Source organism: Orycteropus afer, unplaced genomic scaffold, assembly GCF_000298275.1.
Source record: "Orycteropus afer afer isolate SDZICR_OR568_19922 unplaced genomic scaffold, OryAfe1.0 scaffold00173, whole genome shotgun sequence".
Classification (NCBI taxonomy): domain Eukaryota; kingdom Metazoa; phylum Chordata; class Mammalia; order Tubulidentata; family Orycteropodidae; genus Orycteropus; species Orycteropus afer.
In genome coordinates, this window is record NW_006921760.1 from 678630 (window position 1) to 686639 (window position 8010).

General features: G+C 39.7%; 1 protein-coding gene across 1 annotated transcript in view; it reads right to left on the reverse strand.

Annotated features, from left to right (window-relative positions):
• Positions 1-8010, reverse strand: part of DEPTOR (DEP domain containing MTOR interacting protein) — a 170884-nt gene that overhangs the window by 159107 nt on the left and 3767 nt on the right. The window lies entirely within an intron of this gene.

Consider the following 8010-nt stretch of genomic DNA (forward strand, 5'->3'; position numbering starts at 1 on the left):
TTCTCAACAGAATGGAAAAACCATTTGTCTACTTTTTTGTTTGTAAAAGCTGTCACACTAGAATATGATAGTCTCATATACATGATTCTGTTTTACATTTGTCTTATCATTCTATTTTCTACCTTTCTAAATCTTTAGCTAGGAATACCATTAAATGACAGTTTAGTGTCCTGTTTAAGAGAAGGGACTCTCAGCTCTACCACTTCCTGGCTATGTAGCTACACCACTTAGCACAATTGAAATGTTCCTGAATTTTCTCATCTGTAAGATGAGAGTACTAAGAATGTCTATATCTACTCCAGAGTGTTGTAAAGATTAAAGGCAATAATAAAGGTAAAGCAGTTAGAGGAGTCTTTGGCAAGTGGTAAGTGTTATATAATCGTTATTGTTAGTACTATTATTCCTATCATTACAACAAAGAGAATGGTGATGATTATTGGGCTTTTTTTTTTTTTTTTAATGCTATATTACATACATGAAGAAAGCAAAAGATCATAAAAAGAAAAAGAAGAAAAGACAAAAACGGGTATCAGTAGAGTCTCTGAAACTTACTCTTGAGTGTAGGGTAGCTAAAGCAAAAGGAAGAAATGATGGAATAAAGGAGCTGAACAGAAGATTGCAAAGGATGACTCAAGATGACAAAGTGAAGTATTACAATGAAATGTGCAAAGACCTGGAGTTAGAAAACCAAAAGGGACAAGCACACTTAGCATTTCCCAGGCTGAAAGAATGGAAGAAAAAATTCAAGCCCTGAGTTAAAATACTGAGCGATTCTATGGGCAAAATATTGAATGACACAGGAAACATCAAAAGAAGATGGACAGATTACACAGTCAGTCACTGCACCAAAAAGAATGTGTCAACATTCAACCATTCCAGGAGGTAGCATATGATCAAGAACTTATACTGAAGGAAGAAGTCCAAGGTGCACTGAAGGCACTAGAGAAAAATAAGCCTTCAGAAACTGATGGAGTATCGATTGAGATGCTTCAACAAATGGATGAAATACTGGAGGTGCTCACTTATTTATGCCAAGACATTTGGAAGACAGCTAATTGGCCAAATGACTGGAAGAGATGTGTATTTGTGCCCATTCCAAAGAAAGGTGATCCAATAGAATGGGGGAATTATTAAACCCTATCATTAACATTACACCGAAGTAAAATTGTGTTGAAGATAATTAATACAGCAGTATATCCATGAAACTGCCAGAAATTCAAGCTGGATTCAAAAAAGGATGCATAATGAGGGATATCATTGTTAATGTCAAATATATCTTGGTTGAAAGCAAAGAATAGCAGATAGATGTTTACCTGTCTTTTATTGATTACGCAACTGTGTGGATCATAATAAATTATGGATAACAGCGCAAAGAATAGGAATTCCAGAATACTTAAGTGTGCTCATGCAGAACCTGCACATAGACCAAGAGGCAGTCATTTGAATAGAATGAGGGGACACTGCATGATTTAAGATCAGGAAACGTGTGTGTCAGCTTTGTGCCCTTTCACCATACTCATTCAGTCCGTATACTAAACAAACAGTCTGAGAAACTGGACCATAAGAAGATTGGGGGCAGACTCATTAACAACCTGCGATATGCAGATGATACTACACTATCTTGCCTGTTGAAAACTAAGAGGGCTTAAAGCACTTATTGATGAAGGTTCAAAGATAAACGCCTTCAGTATGATACACCTCAACACAAAGATAACAAAAATCCTCACAACTGGACCAATAAGCAACATTTTGATAAAGAGAGAAAAGATTAAAGTTGTCAAGGATTTCATTTTACTTGGATCCACAATCAACACCCATCAAAGCAGCAGTGAAGAATTCAAATGACATATTGCATTGGTCAGATATGCTGCAACAGACCTCTTTAAAGTGTTAAAAAGCAAAGATGTTTGTGGTGGTTATGTTTGTGTATCAACTTGGCTGGGCCTGCTTGAGTGGCTGGGCAGCTGGTGGTAGTTATTCCCCACGACGAGACTCGCAATCAACTCCATGGTGGGACCTACCACAAGCAGCTGAGTTGCTGCTTTAGGGATGTGGTCTGTTTCCTGTGTATAAGAAACAGCTTTGAGAATGGTCTCTAGCTTGTGGCATGCTTGAACCCTGCATGTAGCCATGTCATTGTTCAGCAACCTGCCATGCTCTGCCAACCTTGGGACTTTCAAAGGACTTGAATTAATGGTCTGCCCTGTGGTTTGGTAACATTAGGACTGTGCCTTTTTACTTGTCAACCTTGGGCTTGTCAGCCTCAGCAGCCAGCAGCTGTCTGAGTAAAGAAAAACCTCTAGCTTCAGTGGGCCGGGAAGAGGAGACAGAGCTGAAGCCCAAGGCTGAGGGGCTTTCACCCAGTCCCTAAGCCTGGCACTTTGAACTTGGACATAAAGCCTCTAAACTGTAAGAGAACAGAGCCCTGTTTGTTCACGCCCTGCCATTTGTGGTATATTCTTGTCAGAGCAGCACTAGGTAACAAGAACAATGCTTGTTTGAGAACTAAGATGCACCTGACCCATGGTATCTGCAATCACCTGATATACATGTGAAAGCCGGATAGTGAATAAGAAAGATGGAAAAAAATGATGCCTTTGAATTATGATGTCAGTGAAGAATACTGAATGTACTATGGACTGCTAGAAGAACAAATCTGTTCTGGAAGTACAGCCAGAATGCTCCTTAGAAGCAAGGATGCCAAGACTTCATCTCACATACTTGGACATGTTATCAGAACGGACCAGTCCTCGGAGAAGGACATCATACTTAGTAAAGTAGATGGTCATTAAAAAAGAGTCAGACCCTCAATGAGATGGATTGACACAGTGGCTGCAACGATGGCTTCAAACCTATCAATAATTGTGAGGATGGTGCAGGACAGTGTTCCACTCCACTGTACACAGGGCGGCTGTAGGTCAGAATCACCTCAACAACACCTAACAACAACATACTACGCACACTTTTCTTCTTATTTCCAGGATTATCCCATGTGGGGGGTGGGATAAAGTGGACTCATAGGTCATAAATAGTGTCATGGGCAGATTTCAAGATAAAATATTTTTACATAAAACATAAAAAGCGGATATCCATTTGCAAAGTCATAGTAGGAAACATCACCCACTTGAATTATTTATATATGGTTGATTGTTTTCAAGTTAGGAACATTCTGAGGTTTACTTGGCCATCCTTTCTCTGCTCATATAAAGAAGAACATACATGTACAATATCAGTCCTGTCTGGTATGGTAACAATGTTGTATTATTGAATTAGAGGAAAATAACAGTGCATTCCTTGGTCAGTAAAATCAAAAGGAATTTAAAAGTTTTAATATTTTGTGTTCCTTCATTCTAACATGTAATCCAAATGCATTTTTGTAACAGTTTTATTGGACTTCAAACTGGTTCATTCTGGTTTGACCGCCTGCTGAGAATCTGCCTTTCCACCCCAGATGCTGAATCAGAATGCACATTTTAACAAGATCCCCAGGTGAGTCTCACTGGTGGAAATACAACTTCTCAGCAGGCAGTCAAATCAGAATGAACTGGTTTAGAGCTCTGAATATAATTCATATGTCATCCAATTCACCTATTTAACACGTACGGTGGTTTTTAGCATATCCACAGAGTTGTGCAGTCATCAACCCCAGTAGTTACAGAAACACTATCACACAGGCTTTAGTAGTCACCTCCTATTGGTTCCTCCTTCACCCCTAGGTATCATTTGTCTATTTGAACAATTTATGTGAATGGAAGCATACAACATGTAGTCCTTTATGATAAGCTTCTTTCACTCATTTTCAAGATTCATCCGTGCTGTAGCACTCATCAGTACTTTATTCTTTCTTATTGCTGAGTAATATTCCATTGCATGGATATACCACAATTTGTTTGTCCATCAGCTGATGGAAATTTGTGTTGCTTCCACTTTTGGTTGTTATGAATCATGCTGCTAGGTACATCCATGTATGTTTTTCTGTGAACATACAGTTTCATTTCTCTTGGATAAAAATCTGGGAGTGGAATTTCTAGGTCAAATGGTAATCCTACCTTTAATCTTTTGATGAACTGTTGACTTTTCCAAAGTGGCTGCATCATTAAGATGCAAAAACATGAAAATATCATCAGCAAGAAAGTAAAATCCTTTATAGCAAGGCAAAAGCATGAAGAGAATTAGCAAAAGGTCCTATAGTCAGGCTAGAAAGGAAGCAGAGCTGTTTCTAGCTCTGTTATTCAATGTCTTGTCCTTATGTAACCAACTGCCCTTACAAAATTGTCAGGATTCTGGAGCCAGCCCACAATTTCACATCTTGAAGTTGTAACCATCATTGTGTTGTTGCTAGGTGCCATAGAGCCTATTTCAACTCACAGAGACCCCATGTGACAGTGCAGAACTACCCCATTAGGTTTCCTAGGCAATAATCCTTATGAGAGCAGATTGCCAGGTCTTTCTCGTGTGGAGCTGTGGGGTGCATGGGAACTGCCAATCCTTTGGTCAGCAGCTGAGCACTTAACCATTGAGCTACTAGGGCCCCTTATAACATTCATAACAACAATTAACCTTGGTTTATTGATTTATTTTATAAAAACTTCTGTACCTGCTTCACTCCATTTGATCTAACACCCTAATTCTTACGTGGGAGGATGTTTTTATTCCCACGCTATAGGTAAGGACATCCAAAGAGGTCAAGTGATGTGCTCAAGGGAATATAGCTTTGGAAAAAAAAAAAAAAAATACAGCACTGAGTTTGTAAGCAAAGCTTTATTTCAAATGCTAGTCCTTGGTTTCCTCTTTGTCATCACCTCTATTTGCCTTGTCTTTGTCCCAGGAAGTGAAGCAAAGGTGAGAGAGGGCTGATGGGAACTGAGGACGGGAAGCAATCAAAGCAGGTGGCCACCACCACAGGAGTCCTCACCATGAGATTGTCCTCACAGAACTTCTGCAAGAGAGGGGTCCTTTTCTATAGAAAAGGAAAATGAAGCACAGAAAAGTCATGTAAAATGTTCCCAGTCACACAGCTAACATGGTGGCGACAGAATGAACACCCCAGGCAGCTGGATTCCATACCCTGTGCAATTAACCACCACCCAATCCTTCCAGTCAGATCTTGCTCTGCTAGAAGTCACACGTAGTGACACACAGAAATAAATAATATGAACTGATTCCAGCATTCATTTACTAACGGCTCACTAACATACTAGGTCAGGGGCAAATTCTCACAACCACCCCAAGAAGTCTCTTCTTCAGGGTCATCTTACAAACAAAGAAACAGAAGCTCAGAGAGGTGAATGAACTTGTCCAAGGTCACAGAGCTACAACAGCTAATGGTGACATGGTGCTTACTATTTACCAGGCACTTTCCTAGAACCCTCATCCTAACACTGAGAGGTTCTACTATTACCCACCATTCTTAGTTAAGTAACTTGTATAATGTCCAACACTAGCAAGTTGCAAAGCACCTTAAAGGGACCCTGAGGAAGGTGAGATTAAGCTGCATCTTGAAGGAGAAAATGCTTTCTGGACAAAGAGAGCCATCACACAATTCAGTGTTTGTAAAGAAAATGAAAATTAACTCTATCCATTTAAGGACTTTAAAAAAGTAGTGCAGACCAAATAAATTAAACTATTAAAATGTGTTTCACCGGTACAATAACAGACACATTAACTCATGGAACAGAATTGAGAAATGACAAGTAAATCCATCTACCTCTGGACAGTTGGCCAAAGAACTGATGATACCTTTGAATTTCAGTATTGGCGAAGAATACTGAAAATACCATGGTCTGTCAGAAGAACAAACAAATCTATCCTGGAAAAAATGGACCCAGGATGCTCCTTGGAAGAGAGAGTGGCCAGACTTCGTGTCACCTACTTTGGTCACGTGGTCAGAAGGGATGAGGCCCTGGAGGAGATCCTGCTTCGTAAAGTGGACGGTCAGAGAAAAAGGGGAAGACCCTCAACAAGATGGATTGAAACAGTGGATGTAACGATGGGCCCAAGCCCAGCAGAGATTGTGAGGATGGTGCAGGAGCAGGAAGTGTTTGGTTCGATTGTGCACAGGGTCAGTAGGAGTTGGAATCAACTCAATGACACCTAAGAACAACAACATAGACAGCTGATCTTTAACAAAGGGCCACACTCATTAAATGGTGAAGAGATAGTCTCTTTTAATAAATGATGCTGGCAAACTGGATATTCATTTGTAGAAAAATACAACAGGACCCATATCTCATACCATATACAAACACAAACTCAAGTTAGATCAAAGACCTGAATACAAAATCATAAAAACCACCAAAGAAAAAAAAAGGACAAACTTAAAGGCTCTAATATAGGACATATATATAGTACTGGATAAATAAAAACACACAAACACCAGAAGACAAATTGCATGACTGGGACCACCTAAAAATTAAACACTTATGTGCATCAAAAGATTTCACCAAGAGAGTGAAAAGAGAACTTACAGACTGGAAAAAAATATTTGTAAATGATCTATTAGATAAGGGATTAATCTGTACAATTTATAGAAAACAACAACTTAACAACAAAAAGACAAATAACCAAATTTAAAAATATGTAGAGGACATAAACAGATACTTCACCAAAGAAGACATTCAGGCAGCTAACAAATACATGAAGAAACACTCACAATCATTAGCCATTGGAGTGATGCAAATCAAAACAACAAGATATCATCTCACCCCAGCACTAATAGCAAAGTTTAAAAAAAACAGAAAACAACAAATGCTGGCAAGGGTGTGGAGACTGGAACCCTCTTACACTGTAATCACTGTGGAAAACAGCATGGTGCTTCCTTAAACAGCTGGAAATAGAAATACCATATGATCCAGCAATCCCACAATGTATATATCCTAGAAAAATAAGAGCCATGACATGAACAGATATATGCACACCCATGTTCATCGCAAGGCTATTCACCACAGCGAAAAGGTAGAAACAACCTAAATACACATCAGTGGAGGAATGGATCAACCAACTATGATACATACACACAGCGGAATACTATGCAACATTAAAGAACAATGATGAAATCTGCAAAACATCTCACAACATGAGCCATTATGCTGGGAGAAATTTGTCAATCACAAAAGGACAAATATTGTATGAGACTACTATTGGAAAAAATCAAGAAAAAGGTTTCACAAAAAAAGAAGCATTCTTTCATGCTTATGAGGAGTGGGTGGGAAAGGAAGGGTAAGCCACTAACTAGAGGGCAGACACATATTAACTTGGGGGAAGGGAAAGGCAAAGACAAAGAAAAGAAAACACCACAGAGCACAACTCTGTCACAACACACAGGGGGATGCCATCGGTCGGAAAACAGAAATCCATAACCAATAAACAAAAGGGTTCCAGGTTGACCTGCAGAACCAGATAGTGCCACCACAGAGCCTCCTGATCAGGAGGAACACAGCAGATGAACCCTGACAGGAAAGGAGAAAAGTGTGGGAGAGGACGTCAAATTCTTAAAGAATCCAGACTTACTGGACCTACTGAGGCTGGGGGAGTGTCCCTAGCCTCTGGCCCTCAGTTGCTCTTCAAACCCTAAATTGAAACTATCCTCTGAAGTCACCTGTAAACTAAGTAACTGTCTAACTCAATGAGTAAAGATTTTCACCCTTGAATACTGCACCTCTTTAAATGTATATGTATACATGTATATATATATATATATACACACACATATATGTACACATATGTTGTTGTTGTTAATGTGCCATCGAGTCAGACCCAACTCATAGCGACCCCTCCTTGGGTTTCCGAGGCGGCATCACTACAGAAGTAGATTGCTCGACCTTCCTTCTGAGGAGGGGCTGGTGGGTTTGAACTGCCAGCCTTTTGGTTAGTAGTCAAGTGCCTTAGGCACTATGCTACCAGAGCTTATATGTTGTTGTTGTTGTTGTTATGTACCATCGAGTCAGACCCAACTCATAGTGACCCCTCCTTGGGTTTCCGAGGCAGTATCACTATAGAAGTAGATTGCCC